This window comes from Notolabrus celidotus, chromosome 8, assembly GCF_009762535.1.
Source record: "Notolabrus celidotus isolate fNotCel1 chromosome 8, fNotCel1.pri, whole genome shotgun sequence".
NCBI classification, from domain to species: Eukaryota; Metazoa; Chordata; class Actinopteri; order Labriformes; family Labridae; genus Notolabrus; species Notolabrus celidotus.
In genome coordinates this window covers 28,067,030-28,090,393 of record NC_048279.1, presented here as the reverse complement: position 1 = coordinate 28,090,393, position 23,364 = coordinate 28,067,030, and the positions used below count along the sequence as shown (strand labels likewise).

Below are 23,364 nucleotides of genomic sequence, written 5' to 3'. Positions count from 1 at the left end.
AAATTAGGCTTTGGGGTTACAACCAATCAGCAGTCATCACTTCTGACACATCAAGGAAACCTGTCTGAGCATTTTTATGATTTTGATCACAAAACAGGCCATAGAAACAACAACATCAGTGTTTTGAACAGGGTTCTTTGAATGGCAAAGGGTTCTTTCAAAGCCCTGCCAGATGTTTCACTCGGCAAGACCAAAGTTATTTGCATTAACTCTCCATTTGAAGTGAATTACCACTGATGTATGATGAGTCTCAAATACCACTTGCTAGCCAAGCACACAGCTGATGCAAGGAGCCCTCCTCCTCCCTCTCCTGCAGGATACTTTGCAACAGTAATGCCTGGATAACTCTACAAGCAACAAACTTTCAGCAACGATAGCTAAATGGATGATTACAGCTTGCAAGCTGATTTACATTGTGGAGAATGAGGGTTTGTTTGAAATAATTTGCGTCGCACCCAACGCATGCACACATGAATAACCGTCTAGAGCCACCTTTGTACCCAAGATCTTTTGAACCAAATCATGACACTGGAAGGAATTGCTTTACATTTTTGATATGGGCTTAAAAACTGTTTTGAAATTAAAAATAAGATTTTAAACATGCAATGAAAATTGCATTTAATTCCAATTACCTATGGAAACCCTAGTGTGAAGACATTCAAACTAAACATGGCTGTTAAAAAAAAAAGTAGTCCAATGATTATGGGCGAGGGTGTCATTAATCAATCAAGCAACATGGTTAAAACCAAAATATCGTAACAAATATTGGTTTTATGCCATTTCATTTTCCGTGATGCTGAATCCTATAGATTAACTGATGTGTTATGTTGTACTACAGTGTGATGCAGTTTCAATTGAAATTTCTCATCACCAGTATGATGAAGTAAAATGGAATTTGATGTATAAATGCATGGCTTTGTGAACTCTATGAATGCTTTCTGTTTAACAGCTTGCCTTTCTTTACAATGAGCATTCAGCCTCATACTTTGACTTTGTTAAGAAAGGTCATTGGAAGATTTATCACCAGTTATTCGTCATTTCATTCTAAATCCATGGGCATTACTTTTGGCCTGGATCTCTTTAAAGGCAAGCCACCACTCTTCTGACAAGGCTTTCGACTAGGATTTGAGTGCCTTTAGGGAACTTGTGTCCATTCTGCCAATAGAGCATTTGTGAGGTCGGCCCCTCATGTTGGACAAGATGGCCTGGCTGGGAATCAGCTCTAATTCTTCCCAAAGGTGCTCAGTCAGCTTGAGGTCAAGGCCCTGTGCAGGCCAGTCCAGTTCTTCCATACCAAACGTGTCTATCCATGTCATTGGGGAGCTTGCTTTGTGCACAGGGACACAGACATGTTGAAAGAGTAAAAGATCCTCCCCCAAAGCAAGTGACCAAAACAAATCCCTGTAAAACAGCCCAAGACCTTATTCCTCCTCCAGAAAATACATTACCCATCCCAGTGGAAGTGTTTTCCATATTCGTCACACTGCCACAAGTAAAGTGTGATTCCAATCCAGCTTTTAAGAGGCTTGCTGTTAGTCCAGATTCCAGATTCAGTTTGCTTTAAAGTACTTGATGTGTGGCACGATAAGGTTCAACCTGCATGAAACCCTCCAATACCCACTTTGTGTGCTCATCTTTCCCCTATATCTTAAAATGTTTACTGATTGTCCTAAAAATAATAATTTTACTTGATTTTACAAGGCATAAGTGGAAACAACAGACACAACTGCTTAACTGAACCCATAATGCCAGTAGAGGAGCCCTCTAGTGCTGTGCCTGTGACCACAATTATAGTGCCTCCTGTCGGGTTGAGCTCATTAGAGTCATACCCGCAAAGTTTGGTTGCTGTCCTAATAGTATTTAAGCTGCATCATTGTAAACAGAGCAATGCAGGGGAACCCCAAGGGTGCTCTGAAACTCTCTACTCCAGTAATGACTGTCAGTAAAGTTTGTTGGGACACTTTAGAAGCTGACAGATGTGTTGTTATTGTTGCCTGTTTGGCTGATTGTGTCCTCTGCATCCAAGCAGGAGGGATGCTTCATTGGGATATCATCACTGAATACCAGCAGGTTCTTCCAGTGAATATTGAGTACTTTTTTCCAAGATACCTATCCCTACTACACAATCCACTGGCCCTACTTTTAGAGTTTCTGTGGTCACCTACTTTAGTGGATGAGCTGTTTTTCTTCTGGACACTTCCACTTCACAGTAAAAGCAATCAACAGTTTACTGGGGCAGATATGGTGTTGATTACACATTTTTTTAAAGGCTACAGAGCTCCTTACATCCTATCCTAATGTCTGGATCTTGGTCTTTGAGGATTTAATGACTGTGTGCTGAATTTATGAACCTGTAGGAATGGGTGTGACTGAAACAGCTGCACTTTATAGTAGGGGTTTGTCTGATTATTACTATCTGGGGCCGATATTCAGCATTTGGCCCATTACTTGTGTCAGCATTTAATTTTACCAATGACCAATACAATTAAGTAACTTAAAAGTGTGCTACATTAGCGTCTTTCCCTCTATGTATGTTTTCACTCAGCATCCTGTCTCACCAAGTTTTACTTAAGTGGAAAATCTAAGCACTCCTTCACCGGTGTTCAGTTTTAGGAATTAAAAACTCACCTTTACTGCTGTGACACAAATTAATCTGGTAATGAGTAATGAAGTAGCATGTTTTTTAGAATGACAGGTCCATATTCTAAATCCTGACGGAAAGTTTTTCAAGTTTACTGTAATTAAAAATATTAGTTCCACATATTGGTTATCAGTCTCATGAACTACTAATAATTGGTATCAGTATCGGCCCTGAAAACCAATATCAGTTGACCCATACTTTATAATTATGGTGGCCACTTGGTCAATCAGAAACTGCTGACTTCTGTCAGAAACTCAAGCGCTGCTCTTTTTATCAAATGTATAATACATCACTTCCTGTATTCCCCTGGAAAAACATACCTGACTCTGGGTTAATGACACAAGGATGAATGCTTAGTTTACAGAGCGTAAATAAAGAAAGGATAGTCCATCTGTGTTTGTGTGTCTGTGTGTGATTGCCATCAGCACTATAAGTCTAGTGGACATCTGCTTGGCCCGTGTTTGCAATCCCAAGTAGCCCGAGCCCAGCAGCTCCATAATGAGAGTACAAAGCAGCTGGTCTCTGTGTTGATGTGTGAGTGTCTTTAAATGTGGACACAAAGCAGTCATTAGGTGTGTTTGTGTGTGTTTAGTAGATAGTCAGGATACAAAGCAGCCTTTATAGACGGAACGAAATTGTTCAATTCCCTGCTGAGGGGGCTGTTTCAGGACAAGAGTCTATGTGTGTGTAAGTGTGTGTTTGTGTATGTGTGTCCTTGTGTCTGCCAGAACCAGCCATTTAGATGCAATGTGTGTTTCAACTGCGCAAATGTGCAGTTTACGTGCATGCAAGGTGTTTATGTGCATGCCTGTTTGTGTTTGTCTGTATATGTTTGTGTACATATCAGGCATTTCCAAATGCTGAGTTATCTGAGTGTGTATATGTGTGTGTGTGAGTGTGTTTATGTGTATGTTAGGGCTAGACGACTCATTCACAAATACTTTCCACCATTGGTCAATAGCAGTTGTTTGGATGCTGGTAAATCCACCCCACCCCATTCCCCTCTCCTCCCTCCTTCCCCCATTACACTCTCTCTGTCTCTCTTTTGCGCACACATATGCACACATACACGCACATGCACACACTGCCCAGACTGAAGGTGTCTGTGCTTTGATGCCAAAGGAGAAATCTCAGCACATACTGATACTACATTTATTGCAGAAGTAAAACTCCCATATGTTTAAGAGTCTGTCTTCTGTCTGTGGATTTTCACAACTGCTTTTTAAATGTATATTTGTATGCGTCTGTGTCTGTGTCTGTGGGTATGTGTGGGTGTGTGTTTGTGGGTGTTTGTGGGTGTTTGTGTGTCTGTGTCTATGTCTGTGTCTGTGGGTGTGTGTGTGTGCTTCATATTCAAATTCGGGTCCTTGCTCCAGGTCAGAGAGAGGTCAATGTTTGTGTCTGTTTCATAACATCCTTCAGCCATTCCCTTTCAGCAAACTAGCACTTGAAATGTATGTGTTAGTGAAATTCATCTATTGAACTGACAGCTGATTGATTGTTTCCCATTGTCAAAAATCCAAACTACTCACAATTAGTTTTTTTTTTCTTTAACTTTAATGATTTGTTTATTGATGGAAGTAGACACTTCACAGCATATTGCAGTTTAAGCAGAGGTCAAGAAAAATAAAGCGTACTCTTGTAAAGCAAAATATTGGTCATTATGTTTAACAATAACAATAGATACCTTAGATACTACATATGAAAGTGCAACATTTTCAATACAAGCCCCATTCCAAAAAAGTCAGGACACTGTGTAAAATGTTGAGATTTTGATTATTTGCATTTAATTAAACTCTATATTTAATTTAAAATGGTGCAAATACAACATATAAAATAATGACACAAAAAATGTTTATTGTTTGATGAAAAAATATGCTCATTTTAAATTTGATGCTAGCAACATGTTTTTAAAACACCTGGTGGAACATCTCCCAACTAATTGGTTGGACAGCAATTTTAAACTTGATAAACATATAAACAAAGTAGTTAAAACCAGTTTTATCATCTGAGGCTTTTATCCAAAATTAAATCTGTCGTATCTTTTAATTATTTTGATCGCTTGATTCATTCTTTTATCTTGACCCGTTTGGACTACTGTAATGCACTTTACACTGGCATTAACCAGGCCTCCCTCTTTCACTTACAGTTAGTCCAAAACGCAGCTGCTCGCCTTTTAACAGGAACCCGCAAGCATGAACATATCAGACCCGTTGTCGCCTCCCTCCATTGGCTCCCTGTCCATTTTAGAATTCATTTTACGATTTTAATGTTTGTTTTTAAGTCACTAAATGGTCTGGCACCTCAGTACATCTTTGACTTCATACACATCTACACCCCCTACCGAGCACTGAGGTCTGCTGATCAGATGCGTCTCGTCGTGCCAAAAAGCTGACAAAAGCCGAGGGGTGACCGAGCTTTTTCAGTGGTAGCTCCTAAACTGTGGAATGAGCTACCCACCCAAGTCAAAATGGCCCCCACCCTGGAAACTTTTAAATCATGTCCTTGGCTTTTAATACAGCATGAGAGTTTGTGTTGGTCTCTGTTTGTCTTTTAATTTACTGTATTTTAAATTTTGCTATTATTTATTTCTATTGTTTGTATTTGTTGTGCAGAACTTTGGTAACCTTGTTGTTTTTAAAATGTGCTATATAAATAAAATGGATTGGATTGGATTAGATTGGATTGGATAATTATTAGTTAACATGTTAGTAACATGACTGGGTGTAAAAAGGGCATTTCAGAGAGGCTGAGGCTCTCAGAGGTACAGACGGTAAGAAACTCACTCCCCTGTCAGGGACTGCGTGAGCAATGAGTTCAACAGTTGTACAGAGAAATGTCTACAATAGGGACAAGGCTGGAACCAATACTGGGTGGTCAAAGTCATCCGGCTCTCAGGCAGCAATGCATTAAAAAACAGACATAACTCTGAAGTGGAAATTGCTGCATGGGTTCAAAATCACTTCCAAAAACCATCAGTTTGTCGCTGGGAAGTGAAAAACTGTCCTGAGGTCTGACAAATCAAAATTTGACATTCTTTTTGGAGATTAAAAACCACATTCTCGCTCCAAACATACATCCATAGCTGAGTGCAACATACATTCTCCTTTATTGGTCTGTCTTTTCTGGCCTCTTACAATCCAGTTCATTCATGTCAGTGTGTGTTAGTGTGTGTATGTGTGTGACTGAAACAGATAATTGAGTGTGGGGGTGAAAACTGACACTGCTGGTTTGTCTCTGATACGTCAGCACAGATTATCACTGTAGTTCAAAAGTATCATTTTCATTTCGACACCATGATTCTTCCTCTCTTCTCTGCTGGTTCATGTGGATCCTCTGTCTCATGGAGTTCAGAGCTGAGTCATGAGTATCTGGATGACCGAGTTATTCACGTGTTGATGTTAAAGTTGAGAAGCCATCACAATGGCAGGAAGTCTCAGGTGTCACTTTGACAGACTCTCTGCTTACCTGTGTGCAGACTCTTGTGCTTTGTCTTTTCATATGTGTGTGTGTGACACGTGTTCAATTAAGCCTTGAGTGACATCATTCGTTATTGTGGCTCAAATAGTTAACTGTGGTCACAGTGAACCAGGGCAAACCTGTAAATAATTAACCGGCTTATTCATAACTTATGAACATAATGTAAAGCTGTCAGAAAAGCAGACTACCACAGAACTCATGCATCTAAAACGGAAAATGAAATGAGCAGCAGGTAACAAGTACTTGAACGATTGAGAGGAAATATGGTAATTATTTTTCTCCCTTTAAATAAAGAATTGTGATTTTTAAAGGCTTTCCTTTTTTAAAGCCCTGTTTCCTCTTCCTTTCTTTCCAAACTTTTAATCTGTGTTTTTTTAGTAATCCTTTACGTGCGTTTGTGTATGACAAAGATTATAGGCATCACTTCTTTCACTATACTAAAACCTGGTAACAAATTTAATGAAGCTGTTTGAAGCTGACTAAATACAACGTTTTTGGACCTGAGCTCTTTTGCAGTACTTCCTTAACAGTTGCTTAATAATGTCGTAAAACTTCAATAGTACCCTGGGCTTTTATTTGGGACAGCTTTCAATAGGACACAGTCTTTAACATATTTTGAATAAAACTTTTTCCCAGCAAAGATTGGCCTTCTGTCATGATTTCAGCCTTTATTTCAATCTTTAAAGCCAGCACAAGCAGTAAAGTCCCTTCTGTCACTCACCGGTGCAAAAACTTCTTCAGCGTTCATCTGCATCAACATGTAGGAGACAGTAACACCGATTGATGCCATGCTCGGAGTATAAAGATTTACTTGTGCATGAACTCCAGCTGATTGTTTACCCTCCTCTGCCCACCACTCCGCAGTCGGCTTTTCACCATCTTTCTTAGGTGAAAGTTAAAGTTTAGCTGTGTCTCCTCTCAACAACAAGGGTCCTGCTTCTTGTCTTGCAAACGTGATGGCCTGATGGAATTCAGGTCCCCCTGTGTTCTCTGTGCCGTATTGTTAATCAGTAAATATGACATGGCACATCTAATTGAGACTTGTCTTTATATGTCAAAATCTACAGCCACACCCGGCCACTTAAAAAGGCCCTGCCTTTAACCCTTATAGACCTAGGCCATTTTAGGGGGCGCCAGATTCTCCTGAATTTATGTTGAATATGCTGAATGAAACAAATGTGCTATCAATGGAAAGCTGAGAATGTCTGCTGTAACTGAGTTTTTAAAGCTTGTTGATAGGATTAGCGGTTCAAAAGTTACAAACATTTAAGAACAAGTAGCTAGCGGCGGCTGTATAGGTCTTTGAGCGCTACTTGGGGTTTTATTGGAAGTTTTACGTTTTACAGAATTGTCAAAATTACCTCCACTAACCAACCACTGAAGAAAAGGCGCAATCATTACCCCTAACAAATCACAAGACCAAAGTACGGGCCTGAAATGAATGTGTTGGCACTCCAAAGTGGTATTGCCAGGTGTTTTAAGAGAGGAGTGAAGTGAAATGAAAAGAGAATACAATAGTAAGCAAAATTTTAAGACATGCTATCATTGTCAGATAATTTTATTGCATCAAGAGCTAAACAGGAGACAGGCAAAGAGGCCATTTTCAAGGTGCTGGGGAAATCCTCCAACTCTCTGAATCTCCCAGCAGAGACGCTACAGAAGCCATCTTTGTTCCTTTGGTTGAGGCTCAAAGCTTTGTGTGCTTGATGACTGCATTATTCCAACTTTAAGGGTTGACTGACTTACAGCATATTGAATCACTTGTTGTTTGGATGGAGAAACATTTGATGATGACAGACAAATCACTCCACATGGTGAAGGGGTCTGGTATAAAGGGGTTAACCAAGCCAAGAAAGGGAACTTCACAGTATTTAAAGCTCCTGTGAACAGTCTTTTTTTACTTGTTATGGAACAGACTGAAATAAACAGCAGTGCTTCTTCATGACCTACATTAGCAAACAGGACCATTAGCAAAAAGACTGACATTTCCTGTTGTTATTTTTAATGCTTGTTGGGGGTAGGTGTCAAAATGAGGGAAGTCACATAATGGGGAAGGCGCTAAAATCCTCACAGGAGCTTTAAGTTAGCATTAACATTACTGGATAATGTGTTCCTCTTGAAAAAAAAAGTACTATAAGATATTATGGAAATTGATCTTTCTGGTTCAGATATTTTTCTGTTGTATGACAGAAGTGTCATATCACTATTGTCATGTGACTTTTAAATAGAGCCCTCTCTACTTATAGTCCTCTCTATTCACTCCTTTTCTATGTTCTTATCTTTGCCAACGCCCAACGTATGTCCTGGAGCTTTGGAATGAGGGGCCATACTGTCCATGAGAAATCCGACCTATCCCTTTACATGACATGTGAATAATTCAGAAGTCGGTCACGTTTCCTTGGGGGTGCACCTTGTCTTGTGCCAGCATTAGCTGGGTGACCTATATCATGATCTCAGCCCTTATGTTGACATGGACAGCCAGACTCACAACCAACATATGCTCTCAGAAAACATCACAGAACATGTCAGATCAGATTATATTTAGTCTATTATCCTTATACAGCAACATGTACTATATCCCTCTATATTTTTCTGTCTGAAGCTTCCTGATCTCTTTTTACAGTGTTAATGTTTTTTCAGGCGAGACAGCGTTGACTTCACAGATTGACAGTCAGCTTAACGCTCCTGTTTGTTTCTGGAAACCTGAAAAAGTAAATGGTTTGAGATGCTATTTCAAAAGATGACACCTGTCCTCCTGGCTCAACGATAAGCTCTTGTGAGATTTTTGAAGGTAAGAGCGGTCAGGAATGTCGAGGATTTAAGGTTAAGTCAGAGAAGCTCCATAATTACGTTACGGATCAGACTGTTGTCCTCTGACAACTTCCATGTTTCAAAGCAAAACAGAACCTGACATTTAAGTGACATTGTTTACAATAAATGTTTTGGGTTTTTAAAATTTTAATTAGAAAACTTATCCCTGGAGTAATTATTATTTTCCATATATTATAATAACTTCATCTTCAAACTGTGTTAGCACCACAGAGACAGCTGGAGGAACAATTCAATCATTTCTCTCTCGACTTGTAATGTTTCTTTCTCTTTTTTCCTTTTGGATAACAGTGTCAGAAATATAATAATAATAATAATAATAATAATAATTCATTTTATTTATCGGCCTTTCTGGACACTCAAGGTCACCTTACAACATAGCAATAATAAAAGCAACACTCAACAGTAAATAAATACATAAATACATTAGAATAAAGATACAATACTAGAAAAATGAAAGGGGAGGGGAAGTCATTCCATTCCCATAGAGACAGATTACAGTGAGTATGCTTGGCGAAAAGGTGAGTTTTTAGGCAGGATTTGAAGGTGATGGGAGAGGTGGAATTTTGTACGTCCAGGGGGAGAGAGTTCCAGAGACAGGGGTCCGAGCGGTTGAAGGCTCTCGACCCCATGGTGGTCAAGCGAGCAGGTGGGAGGGTGAGTTGGATGGAAGAGGAGGACCTGAGACTACGGGTGGGTATTTTTGTTTGGAGGAGGTCTATGAGGTACTAAGGGGCTCGGTTGTTGATGGCCTTGAATGTGAGGAACAGAATCTTGAAAATGATGCAGTATTTAACGGGGAGGCCAGTGGAGTATATCAAGAACAAGCTACAAATCTTTGCCCTAGAGTATATTCCACCTCATTTGATGCATAACACTATGTAGAAAAACTCTGTCTACAAATCCCTTGCCCACTTACCCCAGACTGTTAAAAACTGAAGATATAAGGGGATAAAGTTGGGAAAAAATCCGTATGAAAACAAATGCTGTATTTGAAAGTGCACATGCAACACTTGTGCTCCTTTATTCATTTGCAAATTAACATCTATTAGACCCCCAAGTCTGACCATTAAGCTCCAGCTACAGGTGAAGCTACGTCTAGCTAAAGTAGAGAGTAGTTTCTCCTGTCACAATTTCAGTCCATTAAAACATGCCAGGAACCTGACATAGACTCTCTTATGACTGGATTGTTGTCCTTTATATGCAAACATCATGTCAAACTAAACAGCACTGAGGGTTTAAACACAAAAAAATACTAATTACTTTAATACATCTTCCTTGTGAGGGGAATTGAGTCTCACAGTTCGCCCGGTAATATTTCATTGTAATATGTCTTACATTATGACATACAGTAACATCCTCTCCTCTCCTCTCCTCTCCTCTCCTCTCCTCTCCTCTCCTCTCCTCTCCTCTCCTCTCCTCTCCTCTCCTCTCCTCTCCTCTCCTCTCCTCTCTTCTTTCTCTCTCCTTTGGCTCTCCATGCCTGCGATGGTGCTGTGGTAATTCCTCGCAGACTTCTCCTGGCACCTGGATCTCTGCTGATGACGCACATCAGCCTGACCTGCCTGTCTATCCTTGATCAGCTCATCAGCTTGGCAGAATATGAACCTTGACTGCTCACCCATCCAGTGCCAGATCATTGTCTCTGCCACGGTGGTAAAAACACACATCAGGCCACTCTGGTGGAGTATTTATGACTTCATCTTTATGTTGATTTCTGTTTTTGGTTACCAATCTCTCCTTCATGCCACAAGATCACCTCTGATTTTGAACTGATCACAACCTCTCTTATAACTCCAACAGTAACTCCAGTGTCATCATGAAACTCACCTATTTAGACCCATTTAGACCCATTTAGGCCCATTTAGCTTGGCTCAACCATCTTGCATTTTCCTTCTGCTTCTATCATCTAATGTATGCCTACCTTCATTAAAATGCTCCATGGATTGTTTTTCCTTTCTACCAAATATAATACAGCACAAAATAAACACAAAATAGACATTTTAGAGACTCTGATACATTAACTAAACTGTATTTACAGTATCAAGGATAAACTTCAGAGGCACGAAATATTTACTATCACTCGGAGCCTCATGTTAACAAAAACCTCTTACACATCTTGCAAATAATTCACTGTGCAAAGATTACATCTCTTTTGTGCTCAATAAACTAAAAGTACAATCATCATAAACAGGAAAAGCAATAAATAATGTCCAAAATTACCCGAAAAAGAACAATATAATCTGCAATGTTTAACACAGAACAAACAGTATGTTCAAAAAGAAGTCTACACTCATTTTCTCCGACCCTTTTTCAACTTTTCAATAATTTAAAATATCTACCTGATAGCAGAGGAAAATCAATATGAAAATACATTTGTTTCAATCTGTTGAAAACAAAATGAAATCTCAAGATTTGTTCATACTTTGAGTCTGTGAAAGAAGTAATGACAAGTCCTCATTGAAAAACAAAATGGTAAAAAAGACTGACCTGAGGTGTCATTTTTATCCAGTAGTTGGCTTTAATGATGCCATCTTTTTTCTACCTGTCATGAGGAAAGCTGACACAGCTGCTGTTATGACATCTCACTGTGTGACAATCACCTCTCAGTTATTAACCGCTGACTCACAGACACAACATCAAATAGTTTAGTTTAAATTGGCCTCACAAAATGACATTATAATCAGCAGTAATCACGGTGTTATGGTGAAGTTTGGATTCAGCGCAGTTGAGCTGAAAGAAAGACAAAGACACACATGTGGCTGTTATTACAAATCCAAGACACATCACAATTCAAAGTACAAGATGGTATCTGAGTTGGACTTGAATGATTGAAAGTATGAGCAAGAGGGCTGTTACAAACTTTTCACCGTGAGCAAAAATGAACAAACGCTAATGAAAAGGAAGGACTATCTTAGAGATGAGAATAGCTGTTTTACTGTGAACCAGCTGACAGCTTCATTACAGACTAAACATAGGGACAGTTTGAAGTTTGTTCTAATCTGTTTCTATCTTGATATAAAGACTTGATAAACAAGTTTATAAGAAAGATGTTTATCTGTTCGTGTCCTCTTTTTAAAGAATGGAATAAGCTGTAAAGAACATGAAAGTCTGTGTCTTAAGAGGACATGTTTTAGATCCTCTCTGGAAAAAGAGGTTGTGTTTGTATTCCATCATTAGAGTGAACCTTAGCAGAGCTGCTGCTCTGTGCTTCAATAGCATCAGACTCTAAATGCTATTTATTTGGAGAGGACTAGCACACTGAATCATGCCAGAGAGTGTGTTTTCTCTCAGTAAATGAACATCGTTTATCTGGATTACCTCTGCTTGTTCTCTCATTTCAGCAATTTACATTTCAGGGTCATTTAGTCTGTCGTCTTTAGTTCTACCTGCCAGTATTTCTGCTCTGTTTCTTCTTAGGTAGTTTTTGCCATGTACCTGATGATCTCTCCTTTTCTCTCACTTATATTATAAATCAATTCATGGGCCTGGTTAAAGAACAGAAACAAATTTGAGAGTGCTGCAGTTTTTGGAACCATGCCGGTTTGCCTTGAAGCTTAAATCCAAACAAATTTGCTTCCAGCAAACTCTGGACTTCAAACCACAAATCTCATCCTAATATTTGTGCTATTAATGAAGCGTTGGTTTGGCTTAGTGGTGAAGTTGTGTGCCCCATGTATGGAGGCTATGGTCCCTAAGTGAGCATCCTGGTTTTGATTCCCCTTCCCGCATGTCTCTTCCAAATCTCACACTGTTTCCTGCGTTATCCACTGTCCTATCCTCTCTGAATAAAGGAATAAAATCCCAAAATATAACGTTAAACATTTTTGCTATTACATCTTCAGTCATTTCATTAACCATTTGGATTTCTTTTGTACATTTTCAACTAATTTTGTACTCATACAGTGTAGAAACTGTGAAAGTATTACGTTAAAATTTGTTAAAAATCATGACCAAAATACACAAATGATACAAATCAAGATGGCCTTTAAACACCTGATTTTAAAATAATAGGTGTAGGGGCGCTGGTGGCATAGCGGTCAAAGCGCCCCACATACAGTGGCTGAAATCCTCGTTGCAGGGGTCGTTGGTTTGATTCCCGGCCGCGACCATTTCCTGCATGTCTTCCCCCGCTCTCTCCCCGCATTTCCTCTGTCCTATCAAATGAAGACAAAAAGCCCCAAAATATATCAATAAAAAAAATAATAATAGGTGTACAATTGAGAAAAGGGTACTTTCAGCAGTTGCTAGCATAAAGTCTATAAATGGTAGGAAACAGCTAGCCTGGCTGCGTTCGGTGCACACTAAAATTATCTCTTTAGGACATGTAGCAAGCCACAGAATAAGTCCAAACAGACTATGAGCTTTTTTTGTAGTTTTTTTGCGATGTTATTTTAAGCAGCAGAAGAGTTGTGAATATGGCTAGCTGTGTGCTATCTCTGAAATGTTGTACTTTGTTTTGCTAGCTTAGCAGTAATTTTGCTAACCCACAACTAAGCTGACAAAACCAGCATTATTTCCTGAAGGATTTTATTGTCACTGTCTCTCCATAGTTGCTGACCCTATATATTATGTTGTAAAGGAACTGTTTTTTGAATTTCTTGGCAGGGAGACTTCTAGCATAGATAAGCTACATGTAAGCCCTCAGGTTTTTGGCAGTGGCTTCCTGTGCAGACATGACTGATCAGTCCATTTATCACACTTTTATCAAGAGAGCAGATGTGTGTATTTTACAAAATATCAAACATTTCCTTGAACGTGTTTCAAGAATCACAAATACTCGATGTTTGAAGTTACCTATTAAAACTATTAAAGCATATAACTAGCTATAGTTACTTTTCAATCAGTCCTGGGTTAAAAATTCAGCAGATATCTCATTTTTTGCAGACCTACAAGCAAAGACAAATATATTTGTTGCACCTTTACTAATCTTATTTACAAGCAGCTCTTCATCCAAACCACATTTCTAACATGAGATATCTTGTCTGTTTGTGTTCTTGGTAACATGGTTCATGTGAGGACAGCAAAGGTTTCTGAGTTTCACTCCGGGCTGTTTTTTTTATTGCCCAGGGAACACATGGATAACATCTCTCCTGCATCTGTTCCCTGAAACCTTCCATCTGCCTCGGCAATAACAGAGATCATCAAGAAGAGGAGGGAGACAGCAACACAAAGGTAGACAAAGCAAAGGAAGGTTAAAGGATGCTGGGAAGTCAGAGAGATCAAGAGGGGGGGGAAAAAGGGAGGGAGATACTCAATATTTCAAAATGTGATTTCAAGTTTTTGAGATGTTTAGTTAAGCTTAGTTTAGTATGGATCCTCATTAGGCTTCACATTGCAGTAGTTATTCTTCCTGGGGGGGTCCTCTGTGTTTCTCTGAATCTGATCAGAGATTTATTATTTCATTTAATTTTACTGGATGATTAGATTGAAGGTACATTTATGGATTTGTAAACAATCTATCTTGAGCTAAAACCCAAAAGCAAATTGTTCATGCACTGTTATTCCTTAAGTAGTGCAATTATGTGGTCTCTTGACAAAGCCACTTGGGGACACACCCCAGAAAGATTTATCGTTTCAAATTACTGCATGCTTTATAATTTAATTGAGTCAGTCTTATCAGATTAACTTTATATCTCATGTATCTTTTCATTTATTTCAAATGGTAGAAAAGTCAGCACAATAAATGTCATTTAAAAACTTTTAATCTGGGCAAAGTAACGCACAGACCAGCAGCAGACACAGAGGCTTCCTCAGCATTGCAGGTGCTGAAACGCGTCCGTTGCTGGTTGGTATGCTACTTTGCCCAGATTGAAAGTTTTTAAATGACATTTAGTGTGCTGAATTCTGTGCCAATTCAAAAGTCTTTGTGTGGATGTGCACCTTAAGAAGTTCATTAATTGGAGTGTGCTCCTTTTTTTCCCTCTTTATCTTTTCATTTATGCCTTCAATCAATCAGCTGGACTACATATTCATTTTCATGGCTGCTTTTATTATCTGGACTCAAATAGAGCTGCTGTGCCATGTCTTAAGGCAGCTTTGAAGAAATCATTTTAATCACCATTGTAAGTATTAGACATTATAAGAAGCTATAAGACTTACTTTGTGTCATTTTGTCTGTGAAGCAACAACAAAAGGGATCAGACCCAGAACATTGTTGTTCAAATTTAATAAAGATATGCAGAGTTGTGGACACAAGCATTGGCTCAGGAGACAGAACTGTTTACCTACTCTAATGGTGAGCAGCAGATAGGGTTGTCTTTCCATGTTTTACAACTCTTATGTAACAGCTAACAAACAGAAACAAGGTGATTTGAGCAGCTGAGGTTAATTCAAACATCCAGGCTAGTCACGGCAGTTCTCTCCTTCTCACAAACATAGATTACATACTTTCTACCTTTGGCTGTGATCGGATCTTACTCTTATTTCACATCACATCAACTCATGCTGTGTGTACACTTTGCATGAACTTGTTTTCTTTAACCACAGAACACTTTCAGATTTACATCACATCCTCATCATCATACAGGGCTGGTTGCACTAAGATAACCTCTGACTATGGTATGGACTTTAACAGGAACATATTGTACATGCATACCAGTTGGTTTTGTGGTCAGCCTGTAAAAACATAAAAATCTGTGGCTCTAGAGAAACTTTAGATCCAACTATCCTTTGTAGTGGTTTCAAATGTTCCCATGATATGAACCTCCTTTAATTCATTTTCCTATAGATTAGCATGTATTTTTGAAGTCCCATGGTCTGCAATCACCAAACCCAATAGCAACAAATCAAATGTTGAAACTGAAAAAAAGTATTGCTTTAGGTGAAATATATGCCTTTTTCTAAATGTCAAAAAGGTTGAGACAGGGACAAAAAAACACTGAAAAAAAAATTGTAATGCTAAAAAACACCTGGAGTAACACGTTCCAACTAATCAGGTCAATTTGCAACAGGTCAGTAACACGACTGGGTATAAAAAAGGCACTTTAGAAAGCCTCAGTCTCTCAGAAGTAAAGATGGGAAGAGATTCACCACTCTGTGGGAAACTGCAAGAGCAAATACTTCCACAATTTCAGAATAATGTTACTCATTGTTAAATTGCAAAGAATTTGAGGATTTCATCATCTACAGCACATTCTGCTAGAAATCACTGTACAAAAAGGAGAAGGCAAAAAAATGCTGGATGATCTGTGAGCCCTAAGGTGGCACTGCATTAAAAACAGACATGACTCTTTAGTGGAAATCATAGCATGGGCTCAAAATCACAGGTCATCGCTGCATCCACAATTAAAGATAGGTAAGATAGATTGAAGTAAACTTGAAAACTATTTTGTGGTCTGACAAATCAAAATTTGACACTCTTTTTGGAAATCATGGATGCTGCATCCTTTGTTCCAGAGGAGAGTGATCACTTGACTTGTTATCAGTGCACAGTTCAAAAGCCAGCAACCCTGATGGTATGGGATGCACAAGAGCCCATGGCATGCTTACACATCTGGGAAGGCACCAGTAATGCTGAGGAATATAAACAGGTTTTGGAACAACATATGCTCCCACAATGCCAAAACAGCATGGCTCCATAGTAGAATAGTCCAGGTGCTTAAATGGCCTGGCTGCAGTCCTGACTTGTAACCCTTTAAAAACATTTGGCACATAATGAAATGACAAAGGAGACCAAACTCTCAAGCAGCCAAAATCCTATGTCAGAAAAATATGGGACAACATTTAACTTTCAAAACTCCAGAAACTGGTCTCCTCGGTTTACAGCGTGTTGTGACAAGATGAGGTGATGCAACTGTGGAGCAACAATACTTTTACATGCTAATTTCCCTGTAACACTGTACCGAATATAAGTCACAATCAGAGTCAGCCTCTGAGACATGATCTTAAATATGTCAGATTGTGTGATCAGAGCAGCAGCATGGTGTATTTACTGTGGGAAAGACATTCTGTAACATGAACTCTTCATGCATTTCTGTTAGGACTTGTTCCCACCCAATAGACAAACTTCGGCCACATCTTTGAAACTATTATACATCATAACAACCTCAAAATGTTGTAGCCAATATAAAGAGCGCAGCATGAAGATTCCGAACTTTCGTTTTCGTGGTAGCTTTAAACTGTTCACCAGAATTCTCTGCGTCATCCAATGTCATGCCTTAACCACATGTCTTTCATCATTATCAGGTTTTGTCTGAGGCCAAAAATTGCAGAGTTAAAAGACCATTTCTGGCTCCATATTCTGAAACTCTAACCTTTCAGTTCATTGTTTGCAAACCACAAATGCAGGTCTGGTTTCTTTAGTTGTGCGACAGTTGTGTGTGTTGCATGGGAAAACGGCTCCAATTGCTGAGGAAGTCTGAGGGCAGGGTGGGTTTATTATTTAGTTTTTGTGCAACTGTCTGACCCACAAAGTAACACTTGCTTAATCCTCGAGACCATCATAATATAGTGTTGTTAAAACCAGGTCCCAGTAGAACTTTGTTCTCATTTTAGCCAGTCATAACATAGTGTTCTTAAAACCAGGTCCCAGTAGAACTTTAGCCTGTCATAACATAGCGCTGTTTACTTGATGAAACCAGGAGAAATAGTGCTTCTGTTTTTATTCGTATCAAATTTAAAACACTTACTTTATTAACCTGTCTCCATTTTGGATGTCCCTTTGGAAACTTTATGATTCCAAACATGCACCTGGATCACATTAAGCCTGAACAGATTCAAAATGAGCAGCAGTCTTAGAAAAGAAATATGACCACTAAGGGTTTATAAAAGAATGACTGGGACTGGAACACCACACTATTCTGAGAAATGTTGTCACACCCCTCAGTGTGTTTTCATGATGGTTGTGTTCAGAGTGTAAGGTGTCAGAAAAAAAATGTGTTTGAACACCTGCTGACTGGTGCAAAGAAAAAACATGCAAAGTGCAGGTCCAACTGAAATATAACAACTTGTTTCTTGTCCTTCCAGACCTGTATCGTAATCCTACAAGGTAATACACACTTCATGACGTCTTTTTGCCTTATACAAAAAAGAAAGCCTTCCTTAAGACCTGCTGCCCACATCTGATTTAATGAGCCATTCACAAGCATCTTTTATTCAGCACACTGATGACTGACCTTCAGAATCACCAAATCCTCCCAATCAAAGCTTGGCATGAGATAAAAAGTGTCATGTCATTTTTCATGACCAGGGCCTAAAATAGTAAATGGACTGTTTATATAGCATTTTTTTCTAGTGTTCTGACCACTCAAAGCACTTTTACATTACATACACTGATGGCAGAGGCTGCTATGTGAAGTGCCCCCTAACTAATTACATTCACACTGATGGCACAGCACTAGGGGCAGTTTTGGGGTTGAGTGTCTCGCCCAAGGACACCTTGGCATGTGGACCGTGGGGCCCTGCAGTCAAACCCTGATCTTCCAGTTGAGAGACAACTCCACCATTGAGCCACAGCCGCCCCGAAAAAATAGCTTCATTCACAACCTGTAGATGCAGATGAGCAGCTCTTAAATTAGCATGTGTCTTTAGCACTTGTGTTAAACCTAGCCTAATTGCTCAAAGTAACTCTCATCACAGCTGTTTGACTGAAAAAGATTTGAAACAGGATGGTTATGTTGAGAGTTTTTGGATTGGTTATGGTTGAATAAAACATAAATCTGGATGAGATTTAAAATGCGAGGAGCTCTTGTGATAGACTTTATAAAACTTTGATTTAGTCTCAGGGATATCACCCATTGGTTTCAGAAGAGGACTTATGAAGCCTCAAAATGGCAGCAACCATATTGGAAATGCTGACTCCTAACAACTTTAGTCTAATCTAGAACTGGCAGGGCAGGATTTGAGGCCATACAGTAGCTTCCCTGCCTCAATGTGCCAGCCTGTTAGTCAAATCAGTCACACCTCTAGATCATCTGTAATTTTGCATGACTCTTAGCCTTAATATAATCGAAATTCAGTCCCGAAATTTAGAAAAAAATAGGTTTCCAGTTGTTGAGAAATAAGATATGACAAAGAGACCACAACTGTTTTTGTGCATTGTGCAGAAAACCTGTAATCATGTTTATTTCTGTTGTAAAAAATGACATTTTAATAAGAGCTCTGTTGTAGATCCTTTGTCTGTAAGAGCCAGCCTCAAGTGGATCCTCAAGGAACTGCAATGTATTGCACTTTGCACGTTGCCTTCACTTTTCAACACGTGCTTACAACCCCACACTTCCCCCCTCCCACATGCATCTTTTTTTTCCCTTTACCAAACTGATGTATAGGTTTTGATCAACACCAAACTTTCTTGTTCCCACCAAAGATAGCTTTATCAAATTGACTTAATTTCCTTATACTCATTTTAATGCAGGTTTTAACTTGTTCTTCTAATGTAGGTCAAATCCTTACGTCTCCGTTTACATGCCCTCGTTAAGTCCCATTCCCATGGTGCTGTTTGCCCCCTCACTCAATGTAATGTGCTGCTCTCATTTTATCCTCAGTGTGTCTGCTCCATCAGCTGTGTCCAATGATTTGAGTAGAATGAGCAGTCAGTTTTTAGAATCGGCCTTAATTTGATGCAAAAACAATTACATAACATCAATGTAAGCCAGGATCAATGTCACACAATGTCTGAAAATAGGACTCATCCTGGGACCGAAACATATGCTGCCTTCATGTTGAATTTGATGAGCATGATGGTTTAGTTTAGTTTTCCTGTTGACCTGACTTCCCTTGTCATCAGTGGCCTCAATACACAGAAACACACCTACAGATATGTATTTAAGGGCTGAATTACATAACAGGATTAGTCCTCATTTAGATGAGCAGTGTTTTTTGAGTAAACGTTTTTCATTTCCTGGAACACAATCATTAATTTACATGCTTTGAGGTATATGGAGGTTTTTGTCCTGGTTTAATTAGACCAAATCTGTTTAAAAATGCAACCAGGAAGTGCTTTAAAAAGGTTTCTGTGACAGATTGACAGAGCAAAGCTATTTCTTCCTTTTTTCAGTCTCTGTGCCACTGTAATCATTGGACTTGGAATGAAGGTTCAACACCAGAATCCTCTTTGTGGTTGATCAGCAGAAAATATCAGCTGCACCTGTATCAGGCCCTCTTCTATCTAACTCTTCTGTTGGCATTTTCTTTTCACTCAACCACTCCTGTAACACTGCCAAAGCCCATACCTTGTTGCTGTTATCTTCAAATTTGGTCGACATCTCTTTGACTCAGCTGTGTGTGTGTTTTAGTGTACCTCACTAGTTTCTGTGCTTTCCCCCTCTTTTCTTATTTCCTTTGCTGTTGACTGACCATTAACCACCAATCTTAAATTTTGTGCTCTCCAAATAATTTGAGAGTAAAACCAAAAAATATCCTTGATGTTGTTCACTGACGCAATCGGAAACTAATGCTTTTGGCACACTGTCAAAAGAAAGAGGTGAAATCATAAATTTTAAAAAAGGTGCCATACTGCTTTCTGCAGATTGATTTGATATGACGTAGAGATCTAGATGTTGCTCTAGCTATTTAGAATTAATAATCATTGTCAAGAGTTTTTGACCAATCAGAATCAAGTATTTCACACAGCCAGGTGATTAGTAAGAAGGCTGGAAATAATGAGATATTTAAGGGGCATATATGACCCTCTTACTCTAAGCTAAGCTAACATGCAACTGGTTGTAGTTTCATATTTAACTGACAGGCAAGACAGAGGTATGAGTCATATCTAAATCTTCACAAGGCAAGAAAGTATAAGTAACAAATTTCTCAATATTCCAAACGATTCATTTAATTCTACCTTTGGTTATTTTATCAAATTCCTTCTTTAATTTCACATATGTACAGTTTATTCAACATACATTAATACAATCTGCCATTTTTTTTTTTTTATTACTTTCATTTCTAATTTTACATCCACTGTTGTAGTTTAATGCAAACTACAGACACTTCACCTTGGTTTTGTTTACCTTTTTGAATAAAGTTAGACAGTTTTACACCTTTTTAGTGTGTAACTTCCCCCAGCTTGAAATCTCCCTAACATTAGAAACAACCATACTTTTCTCCCTCTTTGTTTAAGGTTGTAATTTTGGTTCCAGTTGCTAGGCTTTTATACACTTTCTGTATCATCTTAAGTGGTGAAATGTTTTTATCTGCACCCATATTTTCCAAACAGTTGTCAGACTTTAATGTAGAACCCCCTCGTTCCTCCAGGCCTGTGGACTTCATCTACACATGCTTCTCTACAAAGATTCATGCTGAAACACTGACAGTTACTCTCTCTTCTCTGCACTAATTGCCTGTCTGTGTATGTGTGGACTGACACATATGTGAGGGATTGAAAGAAGGAATTTCCACACACACATGTTCCCTCTTTCTCCCTCAGTCTTCCTGTGGAATTAATGAATGTCTTATGACAGGATTACATTTATGAAAAGTTGCTCTTGTGGAAGCCCTGCAAACCCAAACACACCAGAACTGATGGCATGTTTGTCTTTTCTGTTCTCCTCATGTCCCAGCCGGTGATGTTTATGTCCCTGCATGAGTGTGGCCTCACTCAGACTCAGGACTGTATAAGGAAGCTCAGTCTGCAGTGTCAGTGAGTATCATTCCTACAGAAGAATTATATTTTGGAAGCGATTGTGAAATAAATGACAAATATCTTTTTGTAATGCCTGGTCTCACAGTATACTGATCTAGAGTCAGTTTTGACTATCACTGATTTCAAGAATTTTCTTCAAGGTGCAGGGAAGGAAATGTTAAGAGTCTGCATAGCATCATCACCCAAATGACAAAAAGAGCTGGAGGTTGTGGTGAGTTTTGAGTCAAAGTGTGACTGGTCACATAAACACTGCACGCACACATTTGGTGTGTGTTTTGTAATTGTGCAGACTGCATCAGATGTTAACTGTAACAAGCTGCAAACAGCCCAGTGGTCAGATCTGCTGGAATAAAGTCAGAGATCATTTTGCCTTATAAGTCAGCTATGTATATCTTGCCAGTATACAAAGTAATTAAACTACCAGCACAAGTCATATAGTTAAATGAAAAGGCAGCCCCAATAACAGAGGCTGTAGTCTTCTGTAGTTAGACTGCTGGGGGTTCAAACCATCCCTCAGCCTTTTGTAGCATGTCTTCCCCACTCTCCCTCTTCACAGTTTCATACTCAATCCACTGTCCTATCTTCTGAATACAGACATGAAGAGCCATACGTTAATCTTAAACAAGAAATGATGGGGCAAAATAGGAATGTTTCCCACCTCAAATTAAGTCAATATTCTCCTGCATTGTGTGAGCAGCTGAGAGGACCTTTTATTTGTGTTGATTTTGGCGACCCCTGTGGACAGAGTTCATTATTATTATTATTATGCATGTGTAGTGTTCTTTAAAATTGTCATCCTGCTTCATTTCATCTGTCTAAGATCCTCACATTGAAACTTCACTTCTGTGATTGCGATGAAAGATTTCCTCAGGCTACATGTGTACCATGAAACACCTGGTAACAGGCTATAATAAGACACCATGCAGAAATAGATATTCTCATGAATGGTGTGTTGTTTTATTTTTGTCATTATATCAAGATACTGGTTTTTAAATTTCTAGCATCAAAGCCAGTTGCAATCTCCTTATAGTATAAAAAATGGCCACATGAGGAAGGAAACTCTTCCTCTGTGTAAAAAAAAAAAAACATTAGTCTCTTCTTTAGAAAGCTCTCCTGTCACCCCTGTTTAGCCTAATGCCTGCAAACATATGAACATGACAGTTAACAAAGCAATTACATCTGTGCCCAGGGCGGTCAGCTTCACCCTCCACCTCCCCTCAATCACCTGAGACCAATCATTCCCTCACACCTGCATGCCTCTGTGAAGGCCTTTCTTCCCATCTGTGCATGTTGTTTGTGAGCAGCTCATGTGTAAACAGAGTTGCATGCACAAATTAAAGTCAATGAGTTTAAGGATGGTACACTAAGCATACAGGAATATTGTGGTTTCACTGGTTTGGTCGTAGCTGCTGAAATAATGTGTTTCAGGGAAATAGCATAACACAGACACTACTCAGATCCCCATTATTACCAGCAATTACTTCCCAGCATCTGCACACCTGTCTTTGTCTCTATGCAGTGTTCCTACATGCCTGCAGTACCAAACACACAGAAGCCATCATTATTTCCTGCAATTACCTTCAGCACCTGCCTACCTCTGTCTACAGCTTGTCTGCGTGCTCACCTGTCAGCATGTAAATCTCAAAGAGCTCCTTTTCCTACTGTTGCATGTCTTTGTTCTGCTGAAGGGATCAGGGACAGCTGAAGGAAAGCCAGGAAAATTCAAGGACATCATGCAAAGAAGACAAATGCAAAGTGGGTAATTTTTGCTCTCATTTAAAGAAAGTCAAGCTGAAGACATGCAACACTATGATTAAAATTGTCTTGATGA

General features: G+C 39.1%; 1 long non-coding RNA gene across 1 annotated transcript in view; it reads left to right on the top strand.

The window, feature by feature from the left end:
• LOC117817771 overlaps positions 1 to 23,364 on the top strand; it is a 122,441-nt gene extending 99,077 nt beyond the window's left edge. The window contains exons 4-9 of the long non-coding RNA XR_004632203.1: positions 10,464 to 10,606; positions 14,021 to 14,125; positions 17,918 to 17,939; positions 21,451 to 21,530; positions 21,674 to 21,744; positions 23,053 to 23,364. This is a non-coding gene — a long non-coding RNA (uncharacterized LOC117817771). The remainder of the gene's footprint in view (positions 1 to 10,463; positions 10,607 to 14,020; positions 14,126 to 17,917; positions 17,940 to 21,450; positions 21,531 to 21,673; positions 21,745 to 23,052) is intronic.